Source organism: Podarcis filfolensis (assembly GCF_964270895.1).
Source record: "Podarcis filfolensis genome assembly, chromosome: 2".
Classification (NCBI taxonomy): Eukaryota; Metazoa; Chordata; class Lepidosauria; order Squamata; family Lacertidae; genus Podarcis; species Podarcis filfolensis.
The window spans coordinates 32,340,256-32,361,707 of NC_139605.1; the positions used below are offsets into that span (position 1 = coordinate 32,340,256).

Genomic DNA, 21,452 nt, shown 5'->3' on the forward strand with positions numbered 1-21,452 from the left:
AGCATTTCCCACACTTGTCTGAACACAGAGATGCAATTATTATTATTTTTAAAGTGTTTCTGTGTTGTAAGATGCTGTTTATTACATGATTCTTGCCTTAGACAATAGAAAAACTGCATCCTCAAGTGACTCTCCTTCAGAAGTGCCTGCTACGAGTTCTGCAAGAGTCCATTCTTTTACGAGTCCATTCTGCCACTAACAGGGAATTAAACTTCACCTTTCCAGTTCTCCTTGGAAAGCTACACAGTGGAGGTGGGTGGGGAAAAGGAGGTTTCCATCTGAAGGGACGGCACTGTTGTCAGGATGCAAGAGATCTTCGCTGTTGTGGAGGGGAGCATTGATTTGTTCCTAACGCCAGGAGCTGTTCTAATAAGGAGGTGCTGATATGTGAAATGAAACCACAGAGTGCAGGCACGTGGAGTGCAAACCTGTGAGCCGCATTAAAGACAAACTCAACCTGCACTAATGTTAATTGTCATTCAGTTTATATCAATGTGAAGCTTATTAAACCATAAAGTGAGGCATCTAGCACCAAGTGTGGCACTGGAGACAATTAAGTGTAATAAGTGTTTCTCTTAATCCCTCCAAACCCTGGAGATGCACAAGTTACAGATGAACATCCTGTTTGCATTAAAGGCACCGCTTGCATGGCAGCTGAGCACACACACTGTGTCGAGAGATCCCAACTCAGATATAAAGCCAATTCTTCCCTGAAGCCTGAAATCCAAATTCCCTTCCTTTTGTGTGTGCGCGTTGGTGGCTTACTTCATAGTCATCCCCCCTTTCCTTACTCACAAGTTTAATTTCCGAGACAGCTGTTCTTCTACAGCTACGACTATTAATTATCTGGATTAGTGCTGAATTTATCAGATTGAGATGCCTGACTCCCTGGGTATGTAAAAATTAGGGCCTGTGGGAGAATAAAGCATAAATAACTGATAGCTTGTAGAATGTTTAAGCTTACCTAGCCTTTCCATAGCACTATGAACAGGCATTGTAAATAAAAGCACAACAGAAGACTAAGATCCGACCGGGTCAATATAAACACCAAAGAGCAATGACCAGTGTCTCTTTCCAGATTAGTGGTACTTCTTTGTGGTTCATATGTGAGGGAGCCACTCCCACAAGGAATTAGTTACAGAAACCACAGGAGCATTTTCGAAATGTCATCTTCAAACTGTATATTCCATCATGAGTTAGAACTCCGTGCTTTACATTCAGAGGCGTCCTGAGACATTTTGTTGCCCAACATGACAGACAAAATTGTACTCCTCCCACACCCCGTTTACAGAAGCTGACTGGATTGACAGTTATATTTTATATTGATGCTGCTGATGGAGCAGCATCCTCTACCACACTAGCTTAAATGGTGCAGGGCAGGCCACAACACACGCAAGTGTGTCCTCCAGAACCTTGATGACACTATGTGCTCCAGCATCATTCGCTTCACTGTGCATAATGGTATGGCTGGCACTGCTTTCAAGCCCAAATTTGTTTCAACAGCTGCCAACCCAAAGATCATGCATGCCATTTTCAAAACCCCAAGAGAGTAAGAGAAGACACTACTGATGCAGCTTTCTCTCTGACCCCCCCCCCCCAGAAATCACATCACCCACCATCTTTGTCCCACCACCATCACTTGCCTATAGCAAGCAGGAAGTTAATTTTGTTCTACAACAGGAAGAGTATGATGCGTGATAGAGTATATATAGTGGAATAGGGAAGGATACAGGACACCTGCATATTTTCTTGCTGCTTCAGAGTGTCCACGGGGACTGGTGGGTTCTCTTGGCAGCCCCAACCGCAATATACCCTGTTCTCCAAACACTAAAATGTTCAGAGTGTCAACATTCACTATAGATTAACAAAACTGCGAGATCGGGTTACTAAGGAAGTTAGACAGTATTGTGCCAATCAAAATAAGTGCATTTGGCAGCTTATTTACCAAGTAGGTACAAAAGCAGTTCACATTCACAAAAGGGTGTTGTTTTTTAAAAAAAGAATTAAAAATTAAAAATTAAAAAAATTAAAAGCACCATGCCTATTAAATCAATGTAGGGCATAAAGCAATATAAACAAGTAGTTTACTTTATGGAATATTTCTAAATGAACAAATTAGGGGAGGGAGAGCTACATCCCAGTGGTACAACACACCCTTTGCATGTTTAATGCCACACTAGTAGCTTACTTCTGTTAAAAGGCTTTCTGGTAGAAGAGGCCTGTGAAATACTTCTGCCTCTGAAAAGCTTCTCTCGGGTTAGGACTTGTAGACCTAAGCAGCAGGCAACTCTCTTACACTATAGTTAGTAAACTATGGGGAGTGAGTAAAATTATCATTATGGAATGGGATGTCCCTATTTTCACTGAAGAAATGTTGGAAGGTATGCTCATGTTGGGGAAAATATTTCTGCATTGCAGGGGGTTGGACTAGATGGCCCTCATGGCGCCTTCCAATTCTACAATTCTATGAAAAGCACACAGCCTGACAGTGGAGGGAGCCTGCTGAGAATCTCTTGTGGTACAGCCTTGGAGGTGGGTTCTTGCATTGAGAACAGGTAACAATTCAGCCAAATGACATGGAGTGGAAGAAGAACAGGCAACACTTTTCAAAGTGATGATGGTTTCAGGTGGGTTTTCTAAAATTAAAAACAGCTTCATAAATTGTTTAATTCTGAAGTTGAAATTTAGAAATACTAGTTATTCATATAATTATATTCTGATATAACATTTGTGCTTTAAGGGATGCACTGACAGCAAGTTTGTCTACTGGTTTTAAAGGAGATCAGTGGTAGAGTGATAACAGAGCTCATGCTTCACTCACATAGAGAGGGCTCCAGGTTCAATCCTTATAAATATCTCCAGTTAAAAGGCTCAGGTAGCAGGTCATGTGAACATCCCCTGCCTGAGAGCCTTGAGAACTGCTACACGGCTAAACGGGCAAGTCATTCCTATATTGTAGCCACTTTTGTCACTACTGAGCAGTAATTGCCCATCAAGGGCTTAGTGATGAGTGTTCCAAGTGTTACTAAAAAGACTTAAAAGTAGGATCCACAGGATTCTGCTAGTGGTGGTATATAAGAACCTGTGTTTGGATCTGCTCCAGGTAGCCCCACATTCTCAAATGAGTAGGGTTGTTTGTTACCAGGATCAATGTGTTCTCTCTGGTAGCCACTACTGGAACCCAAAGTATGGACAGCTTTCACCAGCCAAACTCCTTGCTAATATTTAGACTTCAATTAGAGCTTGCATGAAAGTGGGCTCCCAATTTTTCTCACAGGCCCATATAAGTTCAGCACAAATAGTTGGGCCTGGTGAGCATTTAAGGTCCCCAACCCTAATCTGCGGGTTGCCATCTGATTGGATTTTATTCTGATCCTGATCTGATTTGAGGATGTATTTTAATTGATTGTCTGATTTTATGTTAATGTGTTATACATTTGATGTTAGCCGCTCTGAGCCTGGCTTCGGCTGGGGAGGGCGGGATATAAATAAAATTTATTATTATTAACTATATTGTTGATTTTATTATGGGCCCCCCTTATTTACCAAAAAGCAGCATGGAATTGGGGGGATGGGACTAACTAACTAAACAAATAGCTATATAGAAAACACTTCTGGTAACAATGAGGATCAGAAACCCACATATCAATACTATGTGTTGTTTACTTGGAAATGAGTCTCAATTCTCTTTAATGAGGGCTTATCATAGGACTACAAACTCAGAATAGCCACCATTTTATATTATCGGGGGGAAAGGGCATAGCTCAACTAAAAGCATGGTGTAGTACTTACAGACTCGGACCCAGGATCAAACCCCAACAATGAAATTCAATTAATGATCTTGGGCTAGTCACTCACTCTCTCAGCCTCACCTACCTCACAGATTTGTTGTGGGGAGAATATGGGTGGGGAACAACACCATTTGCTCCACCTTGAGCTCCTTGGATAAAAGATGTGTTAAAAATATATTAAATTTATTTATTTATTATATGCATTTATTACCTGCCCTTCACCAAAGGTCCAAGGGCGGGTTATATAACAATAAAACAGTAACATACATTACATAATGAATGACTAAAGCAACAGTACAACCAATAAAATCATTAATAGGTGATGAGCAGTAATCAAATGTTCCCAAATGCCTGAGTAAAATGGTGTGCCTTTGCATCTCTTCTAAATAACCCCTCAAATTGGGGCTAAATAAAATAAAGAAAAGTACTTCTTCTGTTGCACACTCCATTGTCCTATCACATCATTAATAGAGGTTCTGGCAGCCAATATTACCAGGTGTGATTTTCCGGCAAGTAGGAGCCTGCCATTTTCTATCTATCTAGAGTTAAACATTTGCCACTGGCAACCATGAATTTTCTTATTGAAACAGTCTTCCCAGGTTTCACTAGGTTCTGTTTTGAACACAAAGGCCACGTCTCAGAGTCCTGGAACATGTGAGGCCATCTGAGGTTGTGCGGGATGCCTTTCCCTCACCACTGAGTAACAACAGATCACCTTCCCACATTCAGGAGCAAGGATGTTTTGGGACAGGATGCATTCCTCCCCATCAAGGGTGCAAAGGCAGGAGCAGTTGCCATCTATTCACAATTATTTCTCTCCCTCTTGGTAGAGCAGGGATTGGTAGAGCTACTAGAACAGGGGTTCTCCAACAGTGGTCCAAGGTCCAAACTGTGGTCTGCAAGCTTCAATCAGGCAGTACATGGTGTGTCTGTGAAGAAAGGCAGGCGCAGTGTGTTAGTCATATTGATTTTTATTGTAGTATTATTATTATTATATACATTGCCCAAACTGCATATGTATGTTGCACTTCATTGTGAAATACTACTGTTTGAGGCAGTTTCCCAAACCAGCTTCACACCAACTGCAGCCCCCTGTTTTTCTCCAGATGTCACTGGGTTGCAGTTGCCATTGTCCCTCACCACTGGCCATGTCTTCTGAGGCTAATAGGAATCATAGAGTTGGAAGGGGCCCTGGGGATCATCAAGTCCAATTCCCTGCAATGAAGGAATATGCAGATGTCACTTATGGGGACTGAACCTGCAACCTTGGTGTTATCAGCACCACGCTCTAGCCAGCTGAGCTATCCATCAGAGTCCAGCATCATTTTGCTAGGATGGGAAAACGTTGACCCTCCATAAGTTGGACTACAACCCATATTTCACATAGGGTCACATAGGCTGGGGCATATGTTGGGTGTCTAGCAACATATACAGAGGACCATAGGTTTCCTGACCCTGGCCTATTAAATATATATGTTTAATATGCATAAAATGTAGTGTTTGGATGCATTGATGTAAAGAAGACTTATGAAAGGGTTTGCATTTGCAAAGAGAAGTTTGCATTAGACAGGAGGTTAAACTCTAGGTATATGCCACAAGTAAGGTGTTTAAGGCTGATTGATGACTCATCCTGGAAACACAAACTGAGAGCTCTCTCAACAGGTCATAAAACCTGAGAACTCAGCATCTTCCTCAGTTCTTGGAGCCAGCAGCAGTAGAAATGAAGCTGGGCTACCCTGAAGAAGCAAGATGCTTGCACAGGATGTCTCTCTTGGTTCTGAGAGAGTAAATCTACAGACATTTATTAAGGACTAAAAAGAAGGCAGCACCGCATTGTTTTAGAGCAATGTGCTATTTTGTATTTTGCAACTTTTATTTGCAACTATTTTAAGACTGTTCTCGGGGTGGACAGCTAATTCATTTCCGCTCTGCACAAGGTCTGGATCAGGCATTCCGTTTGCAACAACAAACTCTGAACATGGCCTAGATAAAGTGGGTCCCAAACCTCCCAAGTCAGCAGCAGCGGTGGTGTTGACTGCTGGTGCTCCTCAGCAGGAGCCCATCCGGAGATGGCGCTTGCGGGTTGATGCATCCAGGCTCGCCAGCTCGCCCGCGTGCATGTGTATGCAATCCATTCCCGCTCCATGAAAATCAATGATACTCTTGCTGCGCGGCGGCGGCGACAGAGGCTTCTCTTCCCCTCCAAAGGTCTAGTGAGATCTACGAGTTGCTTTTGCAGCCGGGATGCGCACGTGCCCGCACACATTTTCCCCTCCTTTAGCCACGCCCCTCAGAAGCCCTCCTAGCTAAAAAGAACCTGTGCGGCTCTTTCTCCCTTCGCCCAATCTCTACTGCAGGGCAAGAGAAGGAGGGAAAGAAGAACGGAACCGGGTGAAGAAAAGGGGAGAGGAGAAAAAGAAGGAGAAGGTGGGGGAGGCGGAGCTAACACTGAAGCGGCTCGGATAGTTGGCAGACACCGTGTTCTTCCTCGCCGTTCTTTTAATCTGCCTCTCCCTCACCCTCGCCGCCCCACCGGCAGCCGAGGAGTAGATTTGGGGAGGAGGAGGGTGGGGTTGGCTCTCGGCGACCGCCAACACCAGCAGCGCCGCCGCCACAGCGCTCCCAAATTCGCCTCCGTCCGGCATTCCGGCTCCTCAGCAGCCCTCGAGGCTTCGCGCCCCACAGCGGGAAAGCAGGACTTTCCGGGCGCGAGCATAAAAATAAAATAATAAAGCGCGGAAGGGAGAGAGAGAAGAGCCGCCTCAGCGCGCCGCTACCACCAGCAGCAGCGGCGACAGCGGCTTGTCTTGCTTGCTTCCTTCGCCAGCCTGGGAGCTCTGCCCGCAGCCGCTCGGAGGAGCCTCTTGGCAGCTTCCCGCGTCAAGGTAAGGCTCGGGTTGGGCTGCGCGTCCCGGAGTGCAGCGCCGTGTTTGTTATGAGGAGAAGGAGGAGGGGGCGCGCGGGCGGCTGTGGGGGAAAGAGCGGGAAAAGGCGCCTTTCTCTCTCGCTTCACAGTGGTGGGTCGCTGCTGCCTTTGAAGGGAAAGAGCAGGTGCTTCCACCAAAAAAAGGAGGGGGTTCGTTTGGGTGTGTGGAGAAAGAGAAACAATTCATGGTCTACACCATCACCAATCCCACCCAGGCTGTCCTTTCCCCTCTCGAGCGCAGCCTCTGCCTCCAGCTCTTTTTCTCTTAGCTCGGGCATGGATTCAGTCTTATTCTCCCGGGTGGTGGGTGGGTGGGCTCCGGGCTTCTCTTGGCATGCACAATTTTGGCCCTCGGATTTGGGCGACACTTTCCCCCCCCCTCTACACCCCCCGAGTCAACAAGTTTTATTGGTGGCGCGAGGACCCGGGCGCTTCTAGTTCTCATTCGAGGGAAAAACGTAAAAGGCGGATCTACACGGATCCTTGTGAATTCATATGATTTTTTCATTCAAATTAAATAAAACCACCATGATACTGTAGACCATGTCTTACTCTGTAGAAAGCATCAAAAAAATCACGCATCCACTGTTTCGGGGCGGCGCAGGGGCGCAAAAACATGGTTAAAAAACACGGATCCTCATGGATCCTCATGATTTTTCCACTAGATCAGCCCAAACTCACCATCAGATCAAAGATCATGGCCATGGGCACAGCATCCACCACAAAAATCACGGATCCACGGCTTCCTGGCGAAACCGTGGCCCAAAAACGTGGTTTTGAAGCACGGATCTTCATGGATCCACACGCTTTTTGCATCGGGCCAACCCAAACTCACCATCAAATCACACATCATTCCCAGTGGCACAACCTGCACCACAAAAATTACGGATCCTTGGCTTCCTGGCCACTCCATGGCTCAAAAACGTGGTTTTCAAGCACGGATCCTCATGGATCCTCACACTTTTTGCATTGGGCCAACCCAAACTCACCGTCAAATCACACATGATGTCCGGAGGCACAGCCTGCACCACAAAAAACACGGATCCACGGCTTCCTGGCCACTCCATGGCCCAAAAACGTGGTTTTCAAGCACGGATCCTCATGGATCCTCACGCTTTTTGCATTGGGCCAACCCAAACTCACTGGCAAATCACACATCATGGCCAGGGGCACAGCTTACACCACAAAAAACTCAGATCCACGGCTTCCTGGACACTCCATGGCCCAAAAACGTGGTTTTCAAGCACGGATCCTCATGGATCCTCACGCTTTTTGCATTGGGCCAACCCAAACTCACTGTCAAATCACACATCATGTCCAGGGGCACAGCATCCACCACAAAAAAACTCGGATCCACGGCTTCCTGGCCACTCCATGGCCCAAAAACGTGGTTTTCAAGCACGGATCCTCATGGATCCTCACGCTTTTTGCATTGGGACAACCCAAACTCACTGTCAAATCACACATCATGTCCAGGGGCACAGCCTGCACCACAAAAAACTTGGATCCACGGCTTCCTTGCCACTCCATGGCCAAAAACGTGGTTTTCAAGCACGGATCCTCATGGATCCTCACACTTTTTGCACTATATCAGCCCAAAGTCACCGTCAAATCACACATGATTTGCAGGGGCACAGCTTGCACCACAAAAATCACGGATCCACGGCTTCCTGGCCACTCCATGGCTCAAAAATGTGGTTTTCAAGCATGGATCCTCATGGATCCTCACGCTTTTTGCATTGGGCCAACCCAAACTCACCGTCAAATCACACATCATGTCCAGGGGCACAGCATCCACCACAAAAAACTGAGATCCACAGTTATCTGGCAGTGGCATGGCCCAAAAACGTGGTTTTAAAGCACGGATCCTCATGGATCCTCACGCTTTTTGCATTGGGCCAACCCAAACCCACTGTCAAATCATATATCATAGCCAGGGGCACAGCCTACACCACAAAAAACTCGGATCCACGCCTGCCGGGCCATACTGTGGCTCAAAAACGTGGTACCGAAGCATGGATCCTCATGGATCCTCATGATTTTTGCACAAGACCAGCCCAAAGTCACCATCAGATCAAACATTATGGCCATGGGCACAGCATCCACCACAAAAATAACGGATCCACGGCTTCCTGGCGATACCGTGGCTCAAAAACGTGGTTTTGAAGCACGGATCCTCATGGATCCTCATGATTTTTGCATTGGCCCAACCCAAACCCACTGTCAAATCACATATCATAGCCAGGGGCACAGCCTACACCACAAAAAACTCGGATCCACGCCTGCCGGGCCATACCGTGGCTCAAAAACGTGGTACCGAAGCATGGATCCTCATGGATCCTCATGATTTTTGCACAAGACCAGCCCAAAGTCACCATCAGATCAAATATCATGGCCAGGGGCACAGCATCCACCACAAAAATCACGGATCCACGGCTTCCTGGCCATACCGTGGCCCAAAAACGTGGTTCCGGACCACGGATCCTCATGGATCGTCATGCTTTTTGCATTGGGCCACCCCAAACACACTGTCAACATCATAGCCAGGAGCACAGCCTGCACCACAAAAATCATGGACCCACGACTTCCTGGTAAATCCATGGCCCGAAAACATGGTTTTGAAGCACGGATCCTCATGGATCCTCACGCTTTTTGCATTGAGCTACCCTAAACTCACTGTCATGTCACACATCATGTCCAGGGGCACAGCCTGCACCACAGAAAACTCAGATCCACGGTCATCTGGCAACGGCATGGCCCAAAAACGTGGTTTTGAAGCATGGATCCTCATGGATCCTCATTATTTTTGCACTAGATCAGCCCAAAGTCACCATCACATCAAACATCATGGCCAGGGGCACAACTTCCACCACAAAAAACACGGATCCACGGCTTCCTGGTCATACCACGGCCCAAAAACGTGGTTTTGAAGCATGGATCCTCATGGATCCTCACACTTTTCGTATTGGGCCAACCGAAACTCGCTGTCAAATCACACAACATGTCCAGGGGCACAGCCTGCACCACAGAAAACTCAGATCCATCGCTTCCTGGCAACACCATGGACCAAAAACGTGGTTTTGAAGCACGGATCCTCACGGATCCTCACGCTTTTTGCACTAGATCAGCCCAAATTCACTGTCAAATCACACATCATGGCCAGGGGCACAGCCTGCACTACAAAAAACTGAGATCCACGGCTTCCTGGCCACACCATGGCCCAAAAACGTGGTTTCGAAGCACGGATCCTCACGGATCCTCACACTTTTTGCATTGGGACAACTCAAACTCACTGTCAAATCACACATCATGGCCAGGGGCACAGCCTGCACCACAAAAACTCGGATCCACGGCTTCCTGGCAACACCATAGCCCAAAAACGTGGTTTTGAAGGACGGATCCTCATGCTTTTCACATTGGGCCAACCCAAACTCACCGTCAGATCACACATCATGTCCAGGGGCACAGCCTGCACCACAAAAAAACTCAGATCCACGGCTTCCTGGCAACACCAGGGCCCAAAAACATGGTTTTGAAGGACGGATCCTCATGGATCCTAACGCTTTTTGCATTGGGCCAACCAAAACTCACCATCAAATCACACATCATGTCCAGGGGTACAGTCTGCACCACAAAAGACTAGGATCCACGGTTATCTGGCAACGCCATGGCCAAAAAACGTGTTTTTGAAGGTCGGATCCTCACGGATCCTAACGCTTTTTTCATTGGGCCAACCAAAACTCAACGGCAAATCACACATCATATCCAGGGGACAGCCTACACAACAAAAAACTCGGATCCACGGTTATCTGGCAACGCCATGGACCAAAAACATGGTTTCGAAGCACGGATCCTCATGGATCCTCATGATTTTTGCACTAGATCAGCCCAAAGTCACCATCAGATCGAACATCATGGCCAGGGGCACCACATCCACCACAAAAATCACGGATCCACGGCTTCCTGGCCACACCGTGGCCCAAAAACGTGGTTTTGAAGCACGGATCCTCATGGATCCTCACGCTTTTTGCTTTGGGCCAACCCAAACTCACTGTCAAATCACACATCATGTCCAGGGGCACAGCCTGCACAACAAAAAACTCAGATCCACGGCTTCCTGGCCATATCGTGGACCAAAAAAGGTGGTTTTGAAGCACGGATCCTCATGGATCCTCACGCTTTTTGCACTAGATCAGCCCAAACTCACCATCAAATCACACATCATGGCCAGGGGCACAGCCTGCACCACAAAAATCACGGATCCATGGCTTCCTGGCCACTCCATGGCTCAAAAACATGGTTTTGAAGCACGGATCCTCACGGATCATCACACTTTTTGCATTGGGGAACCCCAAATTCACCCTTTATTCACATATCTTGTACATAACCACAGATCTGACCACAAACATCATGGATCTACTGCTTCATGGCCCTGGCCAGATGCTACCCTGGATATATTGGCCAATTTTTAGGTGGGTGTGCTGGGATGGAGGAAACGTAGTCAGCTGAATCTCTATCCTTTAAAGATGGGCGTCCAATGGCTGGGCCAGAATAATTTCAGTTTGGTTTGCCAGCTCCCAGCTCTTCATGGGGCGCAATAGTCACCTGTAGCTGCCATCAGGAGTCCCTGTGTGATCCTGGATGCTTCTGTCTCTATGGAGGCATTGGTCACAAATGTAGCCAAACTGGAATTTTCGAATCTATGTCAGGTTAGGCAATCGGTACCGTACCTGTCCCTTTCAAACCTAGCCATGGTGATCCATGCAGTAGTCACCTGCATACAGTGGTACCTCGCAAGACGAATGCCTCGCAAGACGGAAAACTCGGAAGACAAAAGGGTTTTTGGTTTTTTGAGCTGCTTCGCAAGACAATTTTCCCTATGGGCTTGCTTCGCAAGACGGAAACGTCTTGCAAGTTTGTTTCCTTTTTCTTAACACCGTTAATACAGTTGCGACTTGACTTCGAGGAGCAACTCGTAGCACGCGGTGTGGTAGCCTTTTTTGAGGTTTTTGAAGACTTTGGTGATTTTTGAAGCTTTTCCAAACCTTTCCGACACCGTGCTTCGCAGGACGAAAAAAATCGCAAGACGACAAAACTCGCGGAACAAATTAATTTCATCTTGCGAGGCACCACTCTACTAGACTACTTTAACTTGCTGTACACCTGAGCCGGGGAGTGCAGGGTATAAATGTGATAGAGAGAGAGAGAGTGAGTGTGTGTGAGAGAGAGATGCAGGGCTACCCTTGAGACTGCTCCAGAAACTCCAAATGGTCTAAAATGCAGATGCATGAGTTCTTACTTGGACTTTGTGGAGAGCCCACATTCAGTTGGTTGTTCATCAGCTGGATTGGCTCCAGGTGGAGTATCAAATCAGGTTCAATGTTTTGGTGCTAATCTTTAAAGCCCTAAACAGTCTGTGACCTTTCTTATCTGTGGGAATTATCTTCCAATACACCCCCATGAGTGTGACGCTCATCTAACAACAACCTACTGGTGGTCCCTGGCCCAAAACATATCCAGCTGTCCTCAACCAGAGCCAGAGCCTTTTTGGTGGAACACTTTGTCTAATGAGACCAGGGCTCAGTGCAATCTATCTCAGTTCTCTCACTTGTCATGGTGAGTGGGCTTGCACATTCCTATGACCCTTGTGAGCGAAGCCGTTCGGAATCTCGTACTCCCAGCAGGGTCACCCAAGGTGGTAAGGTCAAAGAAAATTAAATATGCTCAGAGTCCTGTAGTGATTTCATGCTCTTTATTGCAGCTTGTAAAACAGTGACTGAATTTTCCCCAAAACCTCAGGCTTTTATATACATTATTTACACAATGAGTCCCGTCTGACTGGCTGATTCTGCTTCCCTCCTGGAGCCTGATTGGTCTTTTCCTGCAAGCCAATCAGTTCTTGCATTCTAGGATCCTACTTGCCTATTGTTCTAGGATCCAAGCTTAGTACATAACAGGGAAGGAGCTAGACAAAGAATGATCCAAGAAGTCCTCAACAGCAGAACAGACGGGTGATAACAAGCAGTGTGTTACAACGGCTGTGAAGGCAGATGAAGGCTGCAGCAGATAGGATCCACCAGTTTGTCGTGACTACTCATGCCATCAGAACAGAGCCCTACTGCAAAGACTGCGCGTTGGTCAGTGTGCACTGATCTACACACATAAAACAAATTCACGCACAGGCATCTTCCAAAAACCCAACCCAACCCCCCCAAACCCTCCCCCCATGGCGATCACTAAATGGCTACGGGGGCAGGAATGTGAAGCCCCTAGTCATGAACCGACACATGGGCGTTCAGTCGTTCTGACTCAAGGAATGAGGCAGTTGAGCAGCTCAGCAGCTGTATCCATGACTGAGCAGCCCCTTTTAGGATCCACTATGCTCACCCCGAAAAGGGGAAGGGGCTGGAAACAGTGCCCTAAACATAGTATGCCTCCCTTTTTCCCTGACTGGATTACCGCGCCCAGGTGGAATCTCTTTTCCCATAGTTTGAATCCATTATTCTGCATCCTAGTCTCTAGAACAGCAGAAAACAAGCTTGCTCCCTCTTCAACATGACATCCCTTCAAATATTTAAACATGGCTATCATGTCACTCCTTAATCTTCTCTTCTCTAGATTAAACAAATCCAGCTCCCTAATTCTCTCCTCATAGGGCTTGGATTCCAGACCTTTTACATTTTGGTCACCCTCCTCTGGACATGTTCCAGCTTGACAATATCCTTCTTCAACTGGACACAGTATTTCAGGTGTGGTCTGACCAACCAGAATAGTGTGTTAGCATTCCTTCACTTGATCTAGACACTATACTCCTATTGATGCAGCCCAGAATTGCATTGGCGTTCTTAGCTGCCACATCACACTGTTGACTCATATTCAGCTTGTGGTCGACTAAGACTCCCAGATCCCTTTCAGTCTGGACACACGAAAACCTCTGGAAGATCTTTTGAATCAATGCCTATGCGAAAGCAGTGGTACCAGTCCTTGCAGTTTCCTTCACAGTAAACCATAGTTAGGTCACCACTGGGCCTCCTGCACCCTTCCTTCAAGAAACATAGTGACCAGCAGCCTTCAAACAAGGAAGGTAAAATATCTGAGCAATAGGTTAGTGTATCCTTCCATCCCTCTGGGCATGATCGAGACACAGTAATGTAACTCTCGTTCAAGATTTGTCTCTTTGGGAGGAACAGCATCAATTTCCACTTGAAAATATTTGTCTTGTCTTTCGAAATAGGTTTTCCCACAGGAACGGGGTGTCAGAGACAGAAATAATGGGAGAGGTTCATTGACTGTGAATGGAATATTTTGACAGATAACTAAAGAAGAGAAATAAACTGATTCCAATGTTGCCTTTTGCATTCTAATGAAACAAAATATCTGAAAAATCAAAGTAATTTTCCTTTGCTGGACTTGCCTTAAAGAAATGGATACAAATAGAAATTGCTTCCTCTAGAGGGAGCCTGTTAAATTGTTGCTACAGTCTACTTGAGGACTCAACAACTGTCAGATTAAGATCGTGGGACCAGACTTGTTTGACCTTGATTAAGTATGAGCAGGAAGGAAGTTTGGGTGCTTGCTTTATGCAAGACAAATGCCTTGCTGGAACAGATGCATGAAAAGATGGATTTGATGAATGAGAAAATGGACTTGGTGACTGTTGTGGTTAATAACTGTGGACAATCAGGGAATATTGAGACAGAAACCATTCAAGGACCAACCTATGAACCTCTATTGACTGGGCAAGTGCAGAAGATAATGGAAGAGGATGTGGCCGCATCTCAAACATTACAAATGGAGAGACCCAAGGCCCTACAGGAGCATAAACCGCTGTCATTGAAGATTGAAGTTGGAGTGGGCCAGGGGGAGTCTGGAGCTGAGGAGGTTCTTAACTTTGGAGAGACTTTGAAATATGCTTTTAAATATCTTTTGGAGTACACTGATGACTGTGGAGAGTGGAACTGTGGGGAATGGGTGGCTTTGATGAAGGGAGATGGAGACAATTTTGGATTTGAATCCCCCAGAGATCTGCTCCCCAATGAGAAAGGGAAGAAATTAAGAAAGAGACCAACAATCGACAAGGAAAAGGGCAAGTATAAACAAAAAGAAGAAGATTTGCAGAAGGGGCATGGAAGAGACTTAAGAGCCTCGGACATAAGACTTCCAGGTTGATGGACTAGATGGAATGGACAGTAAGGACTGACACGACCCGGGACCAGGAAGAAGAGACGCTGGATGAAGATTGGAAGAAAATTTATAAAGAAAACTTTTTATTGGGGGAATTAGCCTAAAATGAATGAATATTAGGGAAAATGTTGGAAGGAAACTATATGACTCTAGCAGAATATATCAGGAGTTATGGATAACTGAGCATTAAGTTTTAAGCCTTAAGGCGTTTTATGGTAAGACAAGGTTAAATAAATTAAGGTAATTTGAATAACAGAATATGGGGAAAGATGGAAAGGATCTGTTGAGTTAAATAATAGGTTAAATTGATAAGATAAATTATTTAACAAAAATTGAGAAAGATGGAAAGAATTTGCTGAAATAATTAACTAAACTAGAATACAAAAAGGGAGGTGTGAGGAGGTCAATGAAACAAGCAAATGGAAGTTGGAGATATGTAACCCGGGATTTGTGTTTTTTGTTTTATTTCCTTTTTTGCCGTATTGTTGTATTGGTTTTTATGTTTTTGCGTTTTTCTCTCTTTTTTTTCTCTTTTCATGTACTGTAGTTGTTCTCTATTTTCTTTTTTTTTGTAATTTTGAAATTATTAATAAATATTCCTTTTTTAAAAAAAAGGTTTCCCCACAGTACTGTATTATTTCTTTTGCAATCCAGGGTCTAATGGCAGCCATATCCTTTTGTATGAACTGTAATTGGATGTTATTGCATCAATCACAGAGTGGTTCAATCCATGTTTGGAATCTAGATAGAACACGGTCTTCCTTTTAAAAATGATTACTATCAGTATCCAGTGGACTTCTCTGTCATTTACTGGAATAATCAAAACATCTTTCTTTAGCACTCCAAATCTCAAACAGTTCTTCAGAGCTTACACTGGCAATCTTTGACATATCTGCATGAAGTGGCAAGTATGGTAAGTGGGAAAATTGTTCCATCATGACCTAGCTCTTTGGCCATGATCACCCTGGAGGCAAGAAAGGCATCTATTATGCAATCATTTATCCAGTTTGATCCTTTCAGTGTGGTTATGTCATAGTCATACACACGGATGTTGCCAACTGAACCCACAAGTCCCATGGTTTGTAGACTGAGTGTGGGGAAGGTACAGTTGTGCCATGGGGAAACTGATGTACAAAACAGTGATTTGTCCAAACACTTCTCACTTTGTGTTGAGAATATGGGGCTGCTATCAAAAGAATCAATATTGGTCACTGTTAAATCCTCTTTCCCACTTTTTGGAGTGGAGGTCATCTGAGGCTGAGTGCTTTCCAGGTGTCTCATAGTCAGTTGGTGATCTTAAGGAGTCAAACCCCTCAGCAGCCTGCACTGAGTCAGCTGCTGGAGCTACTGTTATCTTTTCCTGCAGCCTGGGGAACTTTCTTCCCGATCTACTCTTCTGTCTTTTATTTCACTTCAACTGTGTGAGCTGCAACTGGCAAGGCTTCCCTGGTTCTGGTGGCATGCTGATAGATTTTGTGGCAGCTATAATATGGTAACAAGTCCTGGCTGATGGGTGCGCACACAATGTCCTGTACGGACTGTGCATGCATGGCAGCCCGTATGGCTGCTGTGCGTGTGGCAGCCCGTATGGTCGCCAGGAGAGCGGCTGCCCATACAGCCTGTACGACCGCCGTGAGAGGGGCTGCCTGTATGGACGCTACGCGAGCAGCAGCCTGTACAGTCACCGCGAGAGCAGCTGCCCATATGGCCCATACGGTCGCTGCGAGAGGGGCTGCCTGTACAGTTGCCGCAAGAGCGGCAGCCCACATGGACGCCGCACAAGCGGCAGCCGGTACAGCGACCGTACTGTCACTCTCCCCCCAGCATGGCACCCCGGGGCACCATCACCCCGCTGCCCCTTCATATGTCCCTGCAGTCAATCAAATGTACTATGAACAATCTGAAGTCATGCTGGGCACAATTCACCACTAATCCTGTTCTTTTTCTAAAAACACGTGGTGGACTCCAGGAAAGCTGTCAGCAGGCACCATGATGCCCATGGGCACCATGTTGGAAACCCCCTATTTCAAAGTTTGCACTGACAAAATCTGTTGGCAAGAAAACTTGCAGTTAAACCTCCATTTATAATTACCACCCCCGCAAAGCAACCAACTTTTGTCCCAGAACCATTTGTAGCTGAATTGACGCAAGACAGGTGATTGTTTTTCATGGTTACTTTGGTGGTCTCCATCTAGTTGGTTTGATAATTTACATTCACAGGTAAGATCATCACAATCTCTGCCTTGGATATTCTTGAGGTTTAGCAGCGTCAAAAATTTCCAGGTGCTGTTCTTCACAGTGGAAGCTATGAATATGAATGTCATTTTAATTCAATGTTCTTGCTAATGCAGAACCATTTCAGATAGTGTTTGTATTTCGGTCATTCCATGGACATTGGTGTGATCTTACAATATAATTTGGTGGAGTCCATTTAACAATCATGCCAATCCATGAGGATTAAAGTATTTAATATAGTGTTTGTTCCTTGGCTGTGCTCTGTGGTTTTTGTGGTTCATTCTGTGGTCATATACATCATGTGTGATTTGATAGTGATTTCAGGGTGACCAAACATAAAAAACCTAAGGATCCATGGGGATCTGTGCTTCATGAGAATCTTTTTACAGCATGGCAGTGCCCCAAAGTGATCTGGCCATGAGCAGCATAGGTGGTCGGGTAATGAATATGGGGCAACCAAGAAAACTGTGGAGCCGTAAATTTTAAAAATATATATATATATATATATTCAATTTTATAAGGATAGGGAAGTACAGAAAGGGAAAAGGGGGAGGGGATAGATATATAGATAGATTAGAAATTTAAAAGACCTATAAAGATTATCAAATCCTACAAAGTACTACTACTACTACTACTACTACTACTACTAATATATTTGTACCCTGCCCATCTGGCTGGGTTTCCCCAGCCACTCTGGGTGGCTTCCCCCCCAAAAAATGAAATAAAAATACATTAAAAAGTCACACATTAAAAACGTCCCTAAACAGGGCTGCTATCAGATGTCTTCTAAATGTCAGGTAGTTGTTTATCTCTTTGACATCTATGGGAGGACATTCCACAGGGCAGGCGGCACTACCAAGAAGGCCCTCTGCCTGGTTCCTTGTCGCTTTGCTTCTCACAGTGAGGGAACCACCAAAAGGCCCTTGGTGCTGGACATCAGTGTCTGGGCAGAACAATGGGCGTGGAGATGCTCCAAAAGCATGAGGATCCATGAGGATGCGTGCTTCAAAACCATGTTTTTGGGCTATGGAGTTGCCAGGAAGCCGTGGATCCGAGTTTTTTGTGGTGCAGGCTGTGCCCCTGGACATAATGTGTGATTTGACAGTGAGTTTGGCCTGGCCCAATGCGAAAAGCGTAAGGATCCATGAGGATCCGTGCTTCAAAACAACGTTTTTGGGCCACGGTATGGCCAGGAAGCCGTGGATGTCAGTTGTTGTGGTCCGGGCTGTGCCCCTGGGAATGATGTGTGATTTGACGGTGAATTTGGGCTGATCTAGTGCAAAAAGCGTGAGGATCCATGAGGATCCGTGCTTGAAAACCACGTTTTTGGGCCACGGTATGACCAGGAAGCCGTGGATCCGTGATTTTTGTGGTGCAGGCTGTGCCCCTGGACATGATGTGTGATTTGACAGTGATTTTGGGTTGGCCCAATGCAAAAAGCGTTAGGATCCATGAGGATCCGTGGTTCGGAACCACATTTTTGGGCCACGGTATGGCCAGGAAGCCGTGGATCTGTGATTTTTGTGGTGGATGCTGTGCCCCTGGCCATGTTGTTTGATCTGATGATGACTTTGGGCTGATCTTGTGCAAAAATCATGAGGATTCGTGCTTGAAAACCACGTTTTTGGGCCATGGAGTGGCCAGGAAGCCGTGGATCCGTGATTTTTGTGGTGCAGGCTGTGCCCCTGGACACGATGTGTGATTTGACATTGAGTTTGTGTTGGCCCAATGCAAAAGGATGAGGATCCATGAGGATCCGTGCTTGAAAACCACGTTTTCGGGCCACGGTATGGCCAGGAAGCCGTGGATCCATGATTTTTGTGGTGGATGCTGTGCCCCTGGGAATGATGTGTGATTTGACGGTGAGTTTGGGTTGGCCCAATGCAAAAAGCGTGAGGATCCATGAGGATCCGTGCTTGAAAACCACGTTTTTGGGCCATGGAGTGGCCAGGAAGCCGTGGATCCGTGATTTTTGTGGTGTAAGCTGTGCCCCTGGAAATCATGTGTGATTTGACAGTGACTTTGCGCTGATCTAGTGCAAAAAGCGTGAGGATCCATGAGGATCCATCCTTGAAAACCACATTTTTGGGCCATGGAGTGGCCAGATAACCGTGAATCCGTGATTTTTGTGGTGGATGCTGTGCCCCTGGACATGATGTGTGATTTGACGGTGAGTTTGGGTTGGCCCAATGCAAAAATCATGAGGATCCATGAGGATCCGTGCTTGAAAACCACGTTTTTGGGCCACGGGGTGGCCAGATAACCATGGATCCGTGATTTTTGTGGTGGATGCTGTGCCCCTGGACATGATGTGTGATTTGACGGTGAGTTTGGGTTGGCCCAATGCAAAAATCATGAGGATCCATGAGGATCCGTGCTTGAAAACCACGTTTTTGGGCCACGGAGTGGCCAGATAACCATGGATCCGTGATTTTTGTGGTGGATGCTGTGCCCCTGGACATGATGTGTGATTTGACGGTGAGTTTGGGTTGGCCCAATGCAAAAAGCGTGAGGATCCATGAGGATCCGTGCTTGAAAACCACGTTTTTGGGCCACGGAGTGGCCAGATAACCGTGGATCCGTGATTTTTGTGGTGCAGGCTGTGCCCCTGGGAATGATGTGTGATTTGACGGTGAGTTTGGGTTGTCCCAATGCAAAAAGTGTGAGGATCCATGAGGATCCGTGCTTGAAAACCACGTTTTTGGGCCATGGAGTGGCCAGGAAGCCGTGGATCCGAGTTTTTTGTGGTGGATGCTGTGCTCCTGGCCATGATGTTTGATCTGATGGTGACTTTGGGCTGATATAGTGCAAAAATCATGAGGATCCATTAGGATCTGTGCTTCGGAACCACGTTTTTGGGCCACAGTATGGCCAGGCAGGAGTGGATCCGAGTTTTCTGTGGTGTAGGCTGTGCCCCTGGCTATGATGTGTGATTTGACAGTGACTTTGGGTTGGCCCAATGCAAAAAGTTTGAGGATCCATGAGGATCCGTGCTTGAAAACCACGTTTTTGGGCCACGGTATGGCCAGGAAGCCATGGACCTGTGATTTCTGTGGTGGATGCTGTGCCCCTGGCCATGATGTGTAATTTGACAGTGAGTTTGGGCTGATCTAGTGCAAAAATCATTAGGATTCATGAGGATCCGTGTTTTTTAACCATGTTTTTGCGCCATTGCGGCACCACGAAACAGTGGATGCGTGATTTCTTTGGTTCCTTCTACAGATTAAGATGTGGTCTACAGTAGCATGGTGTTTTCATTTTGTTTCAATATAAAAATCATATGAATTCATGAGGATCCGTGCCTCGGATCCATGTTTTTGTGGTGCTGCAGCGCGGCAAAGTGTTGGATCCACGTTTTTTATAGTCCAGTTTGTAGGCGTGCCTTCTAGGTGTGATTTGACACTGCATTTATTGGAATTATTTTTTAAAAAGTGGAGGATCCATGAGGATCCGTGTAGATCCGCCTTTTATGGAGACCCATCAAACCTCAATCCGGCCCTGCCCCCACTACTTTATGCAAGGAGTTCAAGAAACCAAGAGCTCTTTGGAGAAGGCCTCACCCCTTCCCTCTTCCTGCCAGGACCCCCCTGCCTTTGTTTTCCTCCCCATCTTTTCCTCTTTCTCCCTCTGCCATCCAGCAATCCATGTCCCCATCTCCTCTACAAAACGGAAGACTTGGATGTTTTTGGTGTTTCTTACTTTGTTGGAAGCCGCACAATAGGGGGGGGGGTATAAACAGCATTTATTTATTTATTATTATTATTATTATTATTATTATTATTATTATTATTATTATTATTATTATTATTACTATGGCGAGGCTGGTCTGCAATGCCCAACCCTCTCCCCTTTCCCGCCTCCTTCCCTGCAACTCCCTTTGCACCAGATCCAAGCAGGAGGAAGCTTCTCTCTTTCCACAGCGGAAACCCCTCCCCCCCTCCACCTTCAAGGCCCCATTAAGAGAAACAGCTCCCTTTCCTCCCTTCTCTTCTTCTCCCCGTCCCGGGGCTTCTCATCCTGGACCCCCACCCCTTGCCAAGCCCCTTCCCTCCTTCCCCGCCGCTGGCTTTGCACTCACCCGAAATCCTGAGGGCGGCGGCAGATGCAGCGACCCTGGGCAGCGGGGGCGGGCATGGGAGCCCCCGCCAGGGAGGCAGGTATTTCCGGGGGCGGGATAATTGCAGTACCCAGCCAATGGGGAGAGGAGGGAGGGAACCTGGGCTTCGAGTATAGGGAACAGATGCTCGTTGCCTTAAAGATTAAACAAAAAAATTTTTTCCCTTCCAGTAGCACCTTAAAGACCCACTAAGTTAGTC

The 21,452-nt window shown here is 46.3% G+C and overlaps 1 protein-coding gene and 1 long non-coding RNA gene across 9 annotated transcripts in view; one reads left to right on the plus strand and one right to left on the minus strand.

The window, feature by feature from the left end:
- Positions 1-3,957: 3,957 nt before the first annotated feature.
- On the minus strand, positions 3,958-5,930 carry LOC310757486. Its single transcript, XR_014545258.1, has 2 exons — positions 5,797-5,930; positions 3,958-4,720 (listed from the first exon to the last, which is right to left on the minus strand). It is a non-coding gene; the product is annotated as an uncharacterized lncRNA (long non-coding RNA).
- A 164-nt stretch (positions 5,931-6,094) lies between these two features.
- Positions 6,095-21,452, plus strand: part of LOC310756452 (contactin-4) — a 536,818-nt gene continuing 521,460 nt past the window's right edge. For 2 of the 8 annotated variants that reach the window (XM_083600569.1, XM_083600561.1), the window contains exon 1: positions 6,095-6,676. The gene's annotated coding sequence lies outside the window, so the exon portion shown is untranslated. Of the gene's footprint in view, positions 6,677-6,972; positions 6,992-21,452 lie in introns of those variants that run through there. The other 6 variants (XM_083600559.1, XM_083600568.1, XM_083600560.1 and 3 more) reach the window with 5 other exon arrangements.